The sequence below is a fragment of the Siphateles boraxobius genome, unplaced genomic scaffold (genome assembly GCF_051911475.1).
Source record: "Siphateles boraxobius isolate OS27281-9 unplaced genomic scaffold, OSU_SipBor_1 130, whole genome shotgun sequence".
NCBI classification, from domain to species: domain Eukaryota; kingdom Metazoa; phylum Chordata; class Actinopteri; order Cypriniformes; family Leuciscidae; genus Siphateles; species Siphateles boraxobius.
This window is the reverse complement of record NW_027508734.1, coordinates 51,625,598-51,642,791: the sequence shown is the minus strand read 5'-3', so window position 1 is coordinate 51,642,791 and position 17,194 is coordinate 51,625,598. Positions and strand designations below refer to the sequence as shown.

General features: G+C 37.4%; 1 long non-coding RNA gene across 1 annotated transcript; it reads left to right on the top strand.

The window, feature by feature from the left end:
- The first annotated feature begins 656 nt into the window (after positions 1 to 656).
- On the top strand, positions 657 to 11,707 carry LOC143737800 (uncharacterized). Its single transcript, XR_013203726.1, has 3 exons — positions 657 to 812; positions 1,243 to 1,302; positions 11,485 to 11,707. It is a non-coding gene; the product is annotated as an uncharacterized LOC143737800 (long non-coding RNA).
- The last annotated feature ends 5,487 nt before the right edge of the window (positions 11,708 to 17,194 follow it).

Here is a 17,194-nt window from a genome sequence, read left to right as displayed (position 1 = left end):
TTCATACTATATATAGTGAAATTCATTTACATATTTTTTTTTTCAGAAAGTAAAAAAATAAGCAGGAACGATTAACTATATCTACATATCCTATATTGGATATTAACATCCAACAGTGTAAATCGAGGCAGCAACTTCAGGTTGGTAGTCCAAGGCATTGTTGTTTATCTTTACTTCCGGGGTTCTTCCCACCGGAGCCTCGCTTTTGATTTCAAAATAACGGCTGCGTGAAATAAGCGTATTGTAACTTGACTTCGACTTGACTTGACCCTTAATTAGCAGGACTCGACTTGTGAAGTGAACCATTGACTTCACTTGACTTGACTTGAATTGGCTGTGTGTAGGCTACGGCGACTTAGACTTGCTTGAGACTTACTTGTGACTTACTCCCACCTCTGTTTAAGGCATGAAGATAAAGATATTTTAAACATTAACATCATGTGTATTGTGAGGGAAAAATTGACTTGACTTAAATGGCATTTCTGTGAATGTTAACGCTTAAATGAACATTTATGTCTCTTACACGAATTCCATAATATTCTGCTTCATAATTTGTAATAAAAGAAGCAGCACTTAATATCTCTCCCTTGCAATTGTGAGGGTTTTCGCGGACTTTTATTGTGAAAGGCGCCAGAAGGAAATGTGTGTCTCACGATGAATGAAGCCGGAAGCGGGACGTGTGTACGATAATGGAGGACACACATGGCGTTCTATCGTCTCTGCCGAAACATTCCTATTGGTTTGATTTCTGGATGTTTCTAGTGTTTGATGTCATTTTTTTCTTAATCATGTACTACGTCATTCCCTGAGTGGTGAGTGATGAGATTCATATCGCAACTTTTTTTTCTACAAACTTAAAGTTAACAGTCACGTGATCATAACACAACACTTACCAGCATTATGGTGTTATTATTGATGTATGCTAAAATAATATACAGCTTTATAATATATTTTACTTATGTATAAAGTTTAAATCCATTTAAAAGTTAATGTCCAGCCCATAATCATGCCCAAATCAAAAGACATTGTTTTCATGACAATTAGCCTATATTTCAAGCGTTAAACTATAGTAACAGTATATCATTTATTTCGTTTTCATCAATATTTATAAACTGTAATGTTGCATTTGAATAAAGCTGAAATACATTAAGTTGTGTGTGATAATTTTGTATGGTTGATATTATATATGGTTGTGTGATTATTTGTAGATGTGGTTTTATACTGTATTTCTCTGTTTTACAGTGGTAAACCTGTTCACTTCTGGTCCAGTTCACCAGGAGAGCCTGAAACACAGCTAAAATGGTCAGTACGGTTGGTGAGTGGTAATCTTATGCTGCAGTGAATAATTTTATACTAAAGTTAGTTCAGGCTAGTGTTGTCACGATATCAATTATGACTTAGATACCTAACATATCTCAATACAATACTAATACTGAACCGATACCACGACAAAAAACAAAACAGGAAAAGTAACGTTAGTTGAAAAATATGACCCACATGGAATTTATAATTCATTATTTTATTTACTAATAAAAGTAAATAAATAAATTACATTTCTCACTTATTCAGCATGTGTCTAAGCATTTCTTTCAAAAAAAAATAAAAAATAATCACATTCCAGGGCAACTACACAGACCAATGTTGAGCAACTACTAGTTTATGATACAGCCGGGCCTACAGGTATGCCTAGATCTTTGCTACATAAGCAACTTAGCTAAAAGGATAAAGCCAAATTAAACTGTTATTATTGACCTCAATTATCCTCTTACAAAATATTTCACTTTGACTTATATTTGAGGGCATGAGCTAAGGGTGGGAAATATGGTCATATATGTCATGATAGTTATCTTATTTTATCTTTGCTATTAATGATAAGATCAAAGATGCTAACAAACAATATGACAAATACAATAAATGTATAATACAATATGATAATACACAAATTCAAATAAATGAAATCAACATTGCTTTTAGTTTTTCTGGTACCATATGTCTATTTAACAGCAGCATTCAGAGCATCAGCTAAAATTATTAAATCAAAAGAAAAGCAAGTGATTTTTCTCTTTTTCTTTTGTTGTTTGATAAACATTATAGATGCAGACAGTAGCGGGAACAGTGTATTAGGCTGCTGTCACTTTAATGCACCGGTCCTATTGACACAGATCCGCTTTTCTACCAACTGTTTACATCAGGGATGCCCAATCCTGCTCCTGCCTATCGACTGTCCTGCACAGTTCATCTCCAACCCAAATCAAACACATCTGAAGCAACCAATAAAGGTCTTCAGGATCACTTGAAATTTAAAATTAGGGTTGATGTTGGAGATGAACTGTCATTTCAGTTCTTTTGCGGCTGTAATTAATAGTATTTTATGGTGCTGCAGGTTTACATTCACTTAAAGGAATATCTCGCCACAAGATGCAAATTAGCCCATGATTTACTCACCCCGAAGCCATCCTAAGTGTATATGACATTCTTCCTTCAGACGAATACAATCGGAGTTATATAAAAAAATGTCCTGGCTCTTCCAAGCTTTATAATGGCAGTGAATGGCCATTTTGAAGTCCATAAAAGTGCGTCTGTCCATCCGTGCTCCACACTGCTCCGAGGGGTAAATAAATGCCTTCTGCAGCTAAGCCATGCGTTTGTGTAAGGAAAATAATAGTGCTGGGCGGTATGACCAAAAATCCATATCACAGTATTTTTCAAAATTATACCGTTTTCACCGTATATGACAGTATTATTTTTTTTCAAGCATGACTGGGTGTTAACCACATTTTCTACTGATTGAGAGAGGAAATACTCCAGTAGATTGACTTAGAATGCCCTTCTATTTTAATGTCATGAGTAGGGATGTTAACGATTGATCGATTAATTGTCGATAATACATTTAATCGATAAAACTTACCGATTGTCGATTAAGCAGGTTCATGCGTGTGCGTGCTGCTCAACGGCAAAACATTTAAAGCGAGCGTGCCGGAGTTATGTTTGGGACCATTTTACACCTTCATCATGACTGTAAGTTTGCATGTGCTGCCTTTTGTTTGGTGCAAATGTAAGTTGTTATATATTGCTTGTTTTGTGTAGGCCTATCTACCCTAAGAATTAACGCTAAAGGTTAGGTTAATATTAAGTCCATCAGCACAAGTGTCCAAAAAATTGTATCACGGTATTTAAGATTCTGGCGGTATCATTGTATTTTTTTCTTTGTATTACAGAGCCTTTATAAAGAGTTAAAGTGGCTTATTTTACTATCAGGAGAGAATATTAAAAAAACAGTGTAAATGTCAAATGAAGGGCTTTATGACTATTGTTTAGAGTGCATCAGGTTCCAGAAGTAAAAACTCCATGCAGTATCCCCGTAGGGAAAATTATTTTTAACTATAACATAAACTTTTAAAGACAGCCTTACTGTGAGCTACAAGGTTTTTAATCAATAGTATTTGCTTCTGTTGAAGCCATCAGCCCGCATTATTTAAACCATTTTAAAATAGGCCTAGTGTTTAACAGCAAAATTTGTGGTGATGCTGTACAGTAAATTCCACCAATCAGAGAGTCAAAACAAGCAAAACGCGGTAAAATATCTGGTTAACTTATACACTCCCATGAAGCACTGCAAATGACATAATCGAGTCGGCCTCCCTGCGATCTCAAAATACTTAAATTTTGAATATATGTGCATATTTTACAATAAACTCGATCTACTTGCGCACCTCTCGTCTCCTGACTTTCTCTGTTGCTGCAGACCTACAGCCTAATTTAATTTATTTTAATTAATTCTTAATTTAATTGAATTTGATCAATTGTGGCAATAGTCTGTTAACATTGGCTCAATCAGAAATAATATGTTGAGCCAATGGAAAACATTTGTTTACCAAACCGTGTTGTTGGTCCAATTAAATGTTTTATATGGTTGTAGCAAGTATAATTTCTGTTCTCAATACACTTCATGACCATCTTGAAACTTGTGACTTTGATTCTTCTCTTGGGAATGATGCGTTCCGGTCTTCAGCACCGACTGATTCGGCTCCTTTCGCTCTCCATCGCATCTACGTTTGAATTATCCATACCAACGGTTTTCCTCAGGTGCATGTTGTGCATGCATAAACAGATAAAGACACAAAGTTAAATACTTTAACAGGGTATACAGAAATCCTGGAGGTAAATTCAATACCTTTTAATACCTTCTCAATATTTTTTTTTAAATCAGCACGCCATTGAGTTGCAGGTTTATACGGCAACATGTTTCTAACCATTAAACAGTTTGAGATTTAAAAAACTACACCCTCTTGGCCAATAAAACAATGCAGATAGGGAAAGTCAACAGAATAGATTGAGATTCACTGACTCTGGAAACATCTTGCATTTATTCCACCTTTAGAATAAAATTAATAGATGAAATAAAATGTCAAATTAAAGCAGTTCAAACAAACAAGCATTCACTGATGCCATTATAACCACTTAAAACGAAGTGAACCACCTTCTGTATGTATAGACACTAGGGATGGGCATTCGATTAAATTTTCTTAGTCGATCGTCGGGAGAATTAACGATCGACTATCGATTAATCATTAATATTTTTATATTCAAATTCATTATTTATTTTTATATTATATACTTTTTATAAATTAAAAATGCAATGAAAATACAAAAATAAAGCGCGTTTTTCCTCGATTAGATCTTTATTACAAGATGATCAACTTGTGGCAGTAAAACTGGACGTTCGGTTAGGCTAAACTTGAAGATATATGCGCTGCGGTGCTCGAAAGCAACGGAACCTGCAGCTGCGAGTTGGTGTTCTTAAACAGAGACCCTCGTTTGTTCCAAAATAATAAATAATAAAAAAATCATGTTAAACAATAACTTAACCAAAAACATAATAATACTTAGATCTGACAGGTTTTGTCAAAATGTAACTCAGAACTATCCAAGAACGGAGTCGAGAAAGAGGGTGAGAGAGATTAGCCTACCTACTGTAACAATCAATTCGGCTAGGCTACTTAACAAAGCCTCATAAAAAATAACTAGTAACTCACATACAACTTCTACACCAGTCTACTGATTTTTGTTGAGAAAGATAAGCATGTTGATGACATGATCTGAGGTCAGACCCGACCGCAACCTGACCGTCAAGCCTCGTTTACACTTTCGCCTGGCTCTGCAGCGCGAGTCTCCGCAGACTGCGCGCGCACCTCCCCAAACAGACGAGGCGCTCGCCTGTGAAACACCGAATACCGCAATGACGTCATTTTTGCCGCGCTCACCTTCGCGCTCGTGCGGACGCGTCGAGTGTAAACAAGGCTTCAGTCCAGCCGCTGAAAACACCCGCTCTGAGGGGACTGACGTTGCCGGGATTGCCAGGTACCTCCGCGCTAACTTGACCAACCAGCCCGGGGAACACGTTCACTTTCCACTCACACTACGCAACGCAGCAGCATTAGTTTAATGATAATCGATAAGAAATTAACGTGATCGACGAAATTCTTAATGATCAATAATCGATCGTCGATTAATCATGCCCATCCCTAATAGACACCTTATGCACAAATGAGGACACATGGAAAATATTCCATGAGGCAAGTGAAATACAAGAAAACAGACATGCATACATGCAAACAAGTATTCACTGTTTGAACCTCACTGATCCCATTATAACCGTTTGAATTTAAGTGAACCTGTGATGTCATGGTAAGTGCTTCAATTGAATGGCTTTTCTTCCACAAGTTTATCAACTTGCACCAGTTCCTCTTTCTTTTCTTTCTGCCTCCTCTTGAGGGTGTTAGATTTAGTAATCAACTGGGCCATTAATGACCCAGCCTTCCCCTCTGCCTGCTCGGCCAACTTGTCGACATCCTTTTCAAGGCTGGCAAGGACATCACTGAGGACACTGCGTCACTTTCTCACTTCCTCAAGCTCATCCTCAGCCGCCTTCCTCTTTAGTACCTGTGTAGCACTCTCCTTCTTCCTCTGTTCTCGCTCAAGGTATAGCCTGTACTGGGACCTTGCATAGGCCATGAGCTCCTTGTTCAGAGGCACCTTAAGAATACCACCACAGCCCTTGACCTTGTCACAAATTAATCTCAGTGCCTCCAGAGACTCATCTAGGAGGTTACATGTTTCCACCTCCTTGTTTACAGAGAAGTCTCTCTCCACGGTGGTTTGTCCATGGGAAAGCAGTAGAAGGCTCTGGCAGAACCGTAACAGGTTGCTTCAGTTCTTGAAAGGAGTTGCAATGCTCATATCTTCCCTCAACAGAAATAAATTATGTGATCTGTTGGACATCACCTACAACATTGACAGTAAAATGAAGTCAGTAATTAGTCATGGCAATTTAATTCATTCCAATGATTCTTATTCATCCATTTGACAAAATACAACCATCACAGCATCTACTTAGAGAGCTAGAAGTGCATAGTAGATTTTTTTAGAACTTGTTCAAATAAATTATTGGGATAAAACCTTTCACACTGTTAAGAGAATGCACAAAACCACCTTGCACATTGAGACCGCTAACACATGTCCTTAATCTATCTGAATAATATATCCACTTCTACTGTCCCTATACAATATTTTCTTACCAGCTGAGATGCCACCTGCCAACTGCTTGCCCTGGAGGAATGTTTGCACTATACTCTTCATCTGTGTGATGCACCACTCAGGATCTCTGTTCATCTTTGTGGGATCCAAACAAGCAATCTGCCTGACCTAAATAATGCACATTAAGGAACGTTCACTGCAAATGCTGCAGAAGGGAAGTTTTTTTTAATCTAATTTATTATAATTATTATTATTATTATTATTATTAATAGCAAATAATAGTACTAAATTACACAATTTTAAATTTATAACACAGGCTGCTTGCTGGTTAAGTGGAAAGACAGCACAATATACATGCATCTCTGAAAACAAAATAACCTATATCAAAATTACCTTGATGGCAGATTCAGCACCCAGGCCTATGTCTACACTCCTAGGGGAAACCACATTCTTGTCATCGGATACCTCTATTTTGGTCAGCTGCAGGGGGGTTAGGTCATGTAGGAGCTCCCTTTGCACAAACCGCCTCAATAAACTCTCACAATGAAAAGACAAGCAATTAGTTACCAATAAAGGTGCTCTAAGCGATGTTGGGTGACGCCACTTCTTGTTGATGTTTGAAGTATTGTCAAACAAAACGGGCTAGCTAGACCCTCCCTCCTCCTCATCCGCACACTAACCCCCCAAACCCAAGCTACAAATCCTTTTTGTCGGTCATTGGCTGGAACAGTTCGTTATGTTTCGGGGTGCGGGGTGTTTTTAGAGACCGCGGTTTTTTTTACAGTGTGTTCAGAGGACAGGCAGCTAGCGGATAGTGAGATGTTTGCTCTGTGACAAAATAAATAGTTGGGGCGATGGCGGAGAATAAATATGTAAATAAACGGCATAAATTGTCTAAAGTGTGGGATCATTACACACTTAATACACTTGACTCGCTGAAACAAGGTAACGTAGTCTAAAAATATTGATGTTCGCTGATTTTAATCCCATACTGTATTTGTAGCGATGTCGTGATGCGGTTTGACTAGATATGATTTTTAGCTTTGATGACATTAAGTAGTAAACGTAATTATCACGTTCAATTGCAAGAGTATAGCCTAAAAAAAGAACCTCTCACACACACACACACACACTAGGGCTGGGCGATATGGCCTAAAAAAAATCCCCGATTTTTTCACAAAAAATCCGATTTACGATTTAAATCGATTTTTTTTCTCTCCCTACTTAAAATCAATCTGCAGATGACAAAGAAATTGTTCAAAACAAGTTTTAACTTTATTTTGTTTTAATATTCCCTTATGGGATTTGATCTGGATTTAATTACAATCAGAAACAAGAAGCCCAAAAGACAAGAGGACAGGCCCTGTCTTTGAAAACATTGAAAATGTAACAAAATAAAATGGGTGGATTGGAATTGGGGATGTGTAAAAAAACAAAAAACTTGCATCACAATAAGTGTGTTGTGATTGTCAAATTATTTGGTAACTAAACAATTTTATTAAGTTAATTAACCATGTAAACAATGTTTACATGGCACAATGACTGGTATGCTAGTGTTTTTATTATTGCTTACAAATTTCACAATTTCAATTCAATTCTTGTGAATTGATTCTGATCTTGATTCAATATAAATTCGTTTGGATAAAATATTAGGTATGGTAGATATGTTAATGTGTTGTTAATTGTTCTAAAAAAAAAATTCACCTAATGCTGTAAACAGAGAGCCCTGTCAGCTGGTATTATTAAAGGTTAAAACTAACTCAAATTAAATATAATGCGTTTTTTATAATAACAACGTTATACTATTTTAATGATATAGGTAAAAATACAATGAATGTGTAATATAGTTATCATATTTAGCTAAATACTCCTCTATAGCAATTATTTTAAGTCCACATGCGTGCTATGGGTCATTAAAAGGGATTCCTGAGGTAAATGTAGCGTTACGTGGCAAATGTTGTTCTCCAGCTGTTTTATGGACATCTTTCCGCGGTTGAAAAACACTGATCGATCGATTTTATTACATCTCGGTAAGTTGGTAGTAAAGAGTAACAGATGATCCGTTCACGTGCCGCTTGAACTGAGATCTGTCAGCGTTCTTTCACGTCACATTTACAAGCGCCAAAACGGTGTTTATTGTTTGAATTTCGTAATAAAATTGACAGAATCTGAGAGCTGAGAATCTGTTTCATATCAATAGTAACCTGCTCTGTCTTGTCTGTCGGTGTCAGTGTCCTCTTTGCTTCGCGATTTTTCTCTGCATGAGAAAAGGGATGTGTGGCGTGAGAGCGTGTAAAAAGTGACAGAATTGCGTCTCTCGCAGTGAACTCGTGAGAGTTGGCGGCCCTGCAGATTCAGCTTGTAAATGTTTTCGGCGGGTGTGCCTCTGCTGCTGCGGTCTTGTTCATTTGCCATGTTGTTTGTGTATCTCTATCATGGCAAGCACTGAGCCCGGTCGGAACTACGGGAACCCAGAGGGGAGCGTCGGCGGTTGTTAAAGAGAAAACCGATTTTCATTCAAAAAAATCGGCGTAAACTACACATTCGAGTTAATCGATAAAATCGATTTATCGCCCAGCCCTAACACACACACACGCCAGTCAGACCAATTGCAGCAATGCATCACATACAGTATGCTTAAACTTTAATGTAGCCACGCAACAATAATTTTAGCATGCATTCACTGTACACACCGGGACGTGATGGAGGAACAAATATTGTATTGCAGACTTTGCGAGACCTTGTTTGTATTTCACGTCTGCCAAATACAGACAACAACAAAAAATTAAAGTCCCCAGCCTGTTGGTTTTTAATAAAGATTCGGAGTACTCATTTTTCAGTTAAAACGCAAGGAACAAAAAGTGCGTCAGCTTTTACTGCGTGTTAAACAAGTCATGTTACAGCTCTTCTTCAGCGTTAAACTACCAGAATACACAAATATGCTTAGAGTGGTTATATTTTAACATCTTAAAGGAAAATTCACATATGAGATAGCTTTATAACTTGCATACTATATAACTTATAGTATATACAGGGTTCGTACAAGCTGCTTTAAGTGCTTGAAGTACTTGAATTTGACTTTTTGAAATTTAAGTCCTGGAAAACCCTTGAAAACAGACATATTTTTGAAGAGGTACTTGAAAAGTGCTTGAATTATTAAAAATAGGGATGCACCGATACCGAGCTCATGTAAAAATACTCCGAATCCAACAACCGATAGGCCTACCAGGCAGCGTGTGTATAGTAACACATAGCTGTGGAGCGCAAGCTGCTCAGAGGAAACCGCGCAGTGGATTGAGCGCGCAGCGGCACAGACGCGCGAGCTGGTCGAGCACATCCCTTTAAACAGACATCAGTGGAAGGTTTGTAGTTCAGTCGGATGTCAATGGCAAAGAAAATAAAACGAGGCATGTAGCTTATTATTAACGTTAACTGACGAGAGAGCGCAGTTCTGTTGAATGTTGAATGCTCTTGATTGCTGATCGTTCACTCAGCACGTATTATTTGGATGAAAACTAACTCGTATATGTAAGTAAAGTAAAACATGAACTGTTATCTGATTTGTGTATAACGAGTGATTACCTACATTATTACTGGACGTTTGCAGTCAAGAAGTTCCATGAACGCAAACATCAGCGCGCGCCCTCGCAAACCAGCGTCTCCGCGCGCGAATACTGAATTAAATTGTCTTTCACGTCTTGCGCTTGTACGGACGAATTCACACAAAATTATGTAAAAACGGCCATCTTGGCGAGTATCCTAGTAAACAAAGTCAGTTATATCTCAAGTAAAGTAGCCATGTTCAAATGGGGTCCGTGCGTTCGGTCTTAAAGGGGCAGTTTAACAAACCCACTGCTGTTTTAATGTTAATCAAACAATGGACAAATAAATTACTCACTGCTCTTGTCTAAATAGGCTGCCCTTTTCAGCTTTACAAAAAGATGCATCTATATTTAATTTATCCAGTAATGAATATGCAATTTTTTCACATTTTATTGCTTTATTCAAATTTCTGTACTAGATCTACCTGAAAAACTCTAAAAACACTGTTTATTTAATTTGTAGCCTATCTTTGTTCTATTGTATTTATTTGTAAGTTGATTATTCGTTCTTATTTTGTTGCTGACTGCTTACCTTTAATAATGTTTTAAATTCACATTAATTAGGCTGGCAGTTTTTGTTGTAGTATTAAAATTGGATTAAATAATTGATATTTCACTGGTGTCTAAACATTTGTACCACTGACCCAATCCTTTGCTAAGTATGTGCTGTGCTATTCAATGAAAGATAAAATATGATAGAGCATTAGAATGTACAGTGACAGAAGCTCATGCAGTACAATGCATTTTAGCAGGTTAAGGGGATTTCCCATGCCTGAGAGCGCTGTCAATGGTTTGACCTCTATGAAGTGAAACATCAGATACCATATGTTTAATTTGAGTAAAAAAATAAAATGAAATAAATAAAAATAATAATAAAGATATTGTTTGATAAGTGCCGATTGAAGTCCTTGAACTCCAAAAAAGTAGTGGTTGAAAAGTCCTTGAAAGTCCTGGAATTTCATTTGACAGAGTCTGTACGAACCCTGTATATAACTTATAACAGCTTTAACTGAAATAGACACAAGTTTAATATAACTATTCTGTTAATAAAGCAGACACAAAAAAATATCTGATTAATCGATCGATTAAGTGCTAGATTAATCGATTACAAAAAGAATCAATAGCTGCAGGCCTAGTGTCAACTCAGCATATTTCCTAAATATCTGCAAACATATTATGGTATTTTTATGCTTTAGTAAAAAGTTACATATAGCACCTTTAAGTCTACTGTTTTTGCTCTGTAATGCATGGAAGTCAAGTGTGTTTTGTTGTATTTAATGTTTCTATGATAGATGCTGCAGCAGTGCTAGTATTGATGTTTTCTCATTCATTTTGTTTCTGTCAGGACTGGAACGGTAGCGACCGCTGGACTCAGTATCGTCCAGTACTGAAACAAACATTTTCCATTTTACTCACCTGCTTTTCTGTAAACAGATTTAAATGCATTTAATAAACCAAAAATTGTGAGGAATCACTCAAAATATCAAGAACAAACATTCATCTGTCTGGATGTTTTATACACATTGACCTGCAACATAATATGAATATTAGATTGTGTGTTCATCTGTCTGGATGTTTTATACACATTGACCTGCAACATAATATGAATATTAGATTGTGTGTACATGTGTATGTTTGTATGAATGAGAAATTGAACAAAATAAATTTGTGGTACTTTCAAATGTGTTTGTGTTTACTTTTATTAACAGACTAAAACAGACCACAGCAACAATATAAGAAACAGGCCTGGACTGGCCAGCGGGAGCACCAGAGGAATTTCCGGTGGCCTGGTAACTGATTTGGCCCGCTGCCTTTAAAAAAAAAAGAACAAAACAGTCTGATCTCTGTCCTGCAAAACCTATTTATGAGCAAACATGAAACATTTCTTTGCACGTGTCTTGCTCATTTATTTGGCGAGATGATGGACCCTATATAAACAACCCAATATATATATATATTTCTCATTATTATTATTATTATTATTATTATTATTATATAGTATTGCCTGCCCAAAGTGCTGAAGTGATCATTTCCGAATTTGGCATGAATTGGTTAGTCTTGACTGGCAATGCTACAATTCAGCTCACGTCTGCTGCCGCGCCTCTAGCCAAGTTTCCACTACTAAAAATATTTAGGTTGAGATTGCATGATAATTTTAAATTACATGTATGAATTAGCTTACTCAAATATTTAAAGTTAAGAGCAATTAAAATAAAAGCACAAAATAAAAATATGCGAGTTCTGTTTGCTTAATCTTTGAATTTCTTAACTAAAAAATTGTGATGGAACTGATTACCTAAATTCTTTTTTCCAACTTATTCGGGTTCACAGTTAAATTTCTTAGTGAAATATCTGGATTCATTACAGTAATGAACATCTGAGGGATGAATTGTGTTTAATGGTCATGGAAATAATGCCACGATGCAAAAGATGTTGAATAAAACAGCTTGAGTTTCACATAAAAGAAGGATACGGGGTGTTTCACATGTAAGCGCGACACCTGCCTTCTCAGGACGCGTTTTGCTGGCTGTGAAGCGTATATTTTCTGAGCAGCAGCAGGTGGAAGCTGCATTCAGAAGGGCTACTGAAACGCTTCCTGTCCGTGGAGATCGACAAGACCGAATTATATTCGGCCAGTTTTTCTTAGGCCGCTTGATCTAACGGTGGCTGTTGTTGTGACCTATTGTCTTGTCTGGAGTCTCGGGGCATCAATTATTCTTCGCCTTTTCTATTGGCTCCAAGAACAAAACAAAGCCTAAAGCAAAATGAGGGCCGGAGACGCAGGGTGGGAAATTAATGAAGGGCCTGTGAAGCAGTCCATCATGTGTTATGCTGGGCTTTGTGTTTCTGTCACACAGGGTCTATCTCGCCAAATAAATCAGCGAGACACGTGCAAAGAAATGTTTCATGATTGCTCAAATAGGTTTTGCAGGACAGAGATCAGGCTGTTTTGTTCTGTTAACTTTTTTACTGACCTTTTATTGGTGTGTGGCTGCTGACGGTGCAGCAAACCCAGCTTGTTTATAAATGTTAATATTATAAAACAAAAGATACATTTTTAAACATTTAATAGCATAGACCTACATGAAATGTCAAGTCAAGTCATCCTCATTTATATAGCGCTTTTAACAATGTAGATTGTTTCAAAGCAGCTTTACAGGGATAAACATATAATTTAAGGTAACAGAGATTGGTTTTATAGTGGTTCTTGAAAAATGTTTTTTCCAGCTAAAGTTAGTTTTGATTGATTCACTTCCGTCTAAATGATAATTTGTTATTAAATTAGGGGCCGCTAAGACGACACCGTTCTCTCTAAACAGACTTTAAACGTGAACCTGTGATAGACACTGATGGTGTTCACATGCGCATTAAGAATTGATTCTATAGTTATGTGCGTTTGAATATATGTGCGCAGGTTTGTAAAAAAATTTAATTAGCGTAGATGCCATTCTTCTTATGATGTAACGAGTACATCATTATTTAAGGGAAGTGTTCCCAGTTCCGGCTGACCTAATCTAAGCAGCCTAATATTGAATTATTGAAGTCTATAGAGTGTTATGTGAATGCTAGGTCAAAGAGATGTGTTTTTACAAATGTCCTTGTAATCTTTAATCAAAATAACTTCCCCTCAGTCTTGTCATGTCAGGTCACCTTTATTTATATAGCGCTTTTTACAATACAGATTGTATCAAAGCAGCTTTTAAGTGATGATAGGACATTTTTTTGTTTTGGCTGTACAGCAGCTCTAGAAGAAAGTTGTTGTCTAATTTAAGTAAGTTTTTGATTGATTCATTTAGTTGTAAAAATCAATGGTTATTAAAATAGGGGCCGCTTACACGACACTTTTCTCAACTGAAAACAGAAAATGCGCTATAGTTGTTTATTTATTAACTGTTTTTTTTTCATTAAGAAGAAAAAATAAATGTGAATAAAAAAATAACCTTTTCCAATAAATAATCTTTTGCGCAATGGAAATATTCTGTGGATGTTAAAGGTTCTTCATGGAACGACAGGTACCAAAGAACCTTTAAGAGTATATGTGAGTCTTATATTCATAAACGTTGTATTATCACTAATTATCAGCCCCTCGAGTGCATGGTTAGCATGAATGTAAAAACAAACCTGATTCAGCCATGCGCAATTCATGATTTAGTCACTATTTTCAATTAGTTTAAATCAGTGATAGCAGTTAGAATCCATTGTACAGCTCACTGTTGCACTGATTCGTTTGTAGCCTTTTCTCACTCCCTAAAACAGTAACAAGATACTTTAGAGAACAACAGGAGAACAACATCTGACTTACTGCCGGCAATGCGAACCAAGCTCCTGCTCTGGTCGTACAGGGACCGGACAGCCCTTAGCAAAGGGCCCCGGACCCCATACTCCCAGAGCAACCTCCACAGGATGCTGCAGTCGAATGCCTTCTCCAAATCCACAAAGCACATGTGGATTGGTTGGGCAAACTCCCATGAACCCTCCAGCACCCTGGAGAGGGTATAGAGCTGGTCCAGTGTTCCACGACCGGAACGAAAACCGCACTGTTCCTCCTGAATCCGAGGTTCTACTATCGGCCGTATTCTCCTTTCCAGTACCCTGGCATAGACTTTCCTGGGGAGGCTTTTCAAGAGCAAAGGCAGATTCTTCTTCAAGAAAATGAGCATCTCCTCCTCCTATCCTGTTCCTTCTTTCATCAACAATGTTGGACGCTGCACTGAACAGTCTCTCACTGTCAACACTGGTACAAGGAGCACAGAGAAACTTAGCAGCAGTGGCAGCCAGGGTGAGAAACCAAATTTGGTTGACTCGCCAGTACTGGAATGGGCTGTCTGAGTGTGGGGCCGTTTGCCATGTCAAATATGTCTGTATTTGAACTTGTGTGCTTGTGCTACTTGCCCCATGTTCCTCATCATGCTCCTGCAGGATTTCTTGAAACAGGCCTTTTAAGCTGCTCTTTCTGCTGCTGCTGCTGTCTGGCTATGCTTCCAAACGTGGGGCTTTATGGGGTTTTTCTGGCGCTGTCTCTGCTCCCTCAGGTGTGGTCCTGCTCAGTAACGCCTACATCTACTCCACCTCTCGGGTCAGAGCATCCTTGGCATGCTTGATGCTGTCTGCTCCTGTGAAGTATCTAAAAACAATGAAAAATAATAAATAAATGTAAAATAATGTGTAAAATAAACAAATTTTACTCCTCCATAGTAGCTTTTGTGGTAACATAATAATGCAATAATCAATAATAATGCAATATCTAGTTATCCAAAACACCATTTCAAAAATTTGTTTATAGACATTTAATAAAAATATTAGACATAGCTGTCTTTGAATCGTGGATCTAAAAGAGTGGCAACTGCATACAAGGGCTCATTCTCGATGGTCTTTAATCTTTTCTGGACAGCCTCAAGAAGGGTTGTTTTCATGTTTTTTATACCCGTGTCCCCCTTGTTCTCCCGAGCAAGCAGGCGTTTCAGCACTGTGACTGAGGGGATGACTTCAGCTGCAGAAGAGGTGGAGGAGCTAATCTGTCTGATCAGTTCTTCAAATGGTGCCAGAACAGGGATTGTTTTCTCCAGTAAAGCCCACTGGTTAGCTGTAATGGTCACTGGCAGGTCGTGGTCAGCTCCATATGCTGAAATTTACCGCTTCTGCTCCAGTAAACTCTCAACCATATAGTAGGTACTGTTCCACCTCGTTGCTACGTCTTGGTGCAGACTTTTGGTGGGCATTTGGAGATCTTTTTGAATATTTAGCCAGTGGCGAGTGTTTAAAATGCGTGACTATCTTCCTACCAGTGTTAATTTCGTTGACGAAAATAACGACGAAAATTATTCGTCAACGACATTTTTTCACAGACGAAAACGAGACGATAACTAAATAAAACCTAGTTTTGAATGACAAAGACTATGACGAAAATCTATTGACATTTTCGTCAACGAATAAAAACTAGACGAAAATGTTAGATAGTGACGATTTGGGAAGCGATCCGTCAGAACTGATGTCCTGCGTGTGTGGTAGATGCGCACATTTGTAGGCTACTGTAACGTGATCTACCCCGCGGTCATAAAACGTTAAAACATGTGAACGTCTGGGAGAATGAGTAGAGGAGACATATAGATCTCTGAATAAGAGTGACGATGCAAAAAAGAGCTCTATTCGGTGCGGTTTTCTTTGCGCACACACCTAACCCGAAGCGTGCAGTCATGCACAATACACCTACAGCGCGCGAGTAGGCTACTGAATTGAGCTCTCTTTCGTGTCTGAATGGAGAAATACACAACAGTATGTCTAAATGTCCTTTTTGGAGAGTATTCATGTAAACTATGCTGGTTATGTCTTAAACTGTGAGTGTGTCGGATGTGCATCAGTGCAATTGTATCCGCATGTCATTGGACATGATCCGACGTCTTAAAGTGACAGTGGCAATAAACCTAATGCGGTCCGTGTCCTTAATTTTGATCAGCTTTAATAAGCTTTAATAAGTTATTTATTAATTTTAATAATTAATTTAGCTTTAATAAGGATTAATTATATTTAATTCATACAAATAAATATGTCTGCTTGAAAGAATAAAGAATGATGTGTAAGTAGTTATAAGGAATGAATATATCATTCATTGTAAAGAAGACTGTGTTGTACTTTAGGAAAAGTGGTTTTATTTCATTTTAAGATATTTTTTAAGTAACAGCATTTAAATCTGTATCTGTATTGCATGTTCAAACTTAAAAATCATTCATATTAATAGGTTAATAGATGTTTTCTCCGGGAGTATATGGGTTTGGAAATTTTAGAGAAATTCTAAATTAATGCATTACAATTGAACTAAACCCATTATATTTTAGTCGACTAAATCTACTGTAGATTTAGTCGACGAAATACAATAACATTTTAGACATAACTAGACTAAAACTAAAACAATTCAGATGACTAAAATATGACTAAAACTAAATGGCATTTTAGTCAAAAGACTAAGACTAAAACTAAATCAAAATTTGCTGACAAAATTAACACTGCTTCCTACCATTCGCCAGTGCATCACTCACACTTCTCTGTGACAGTAGCCC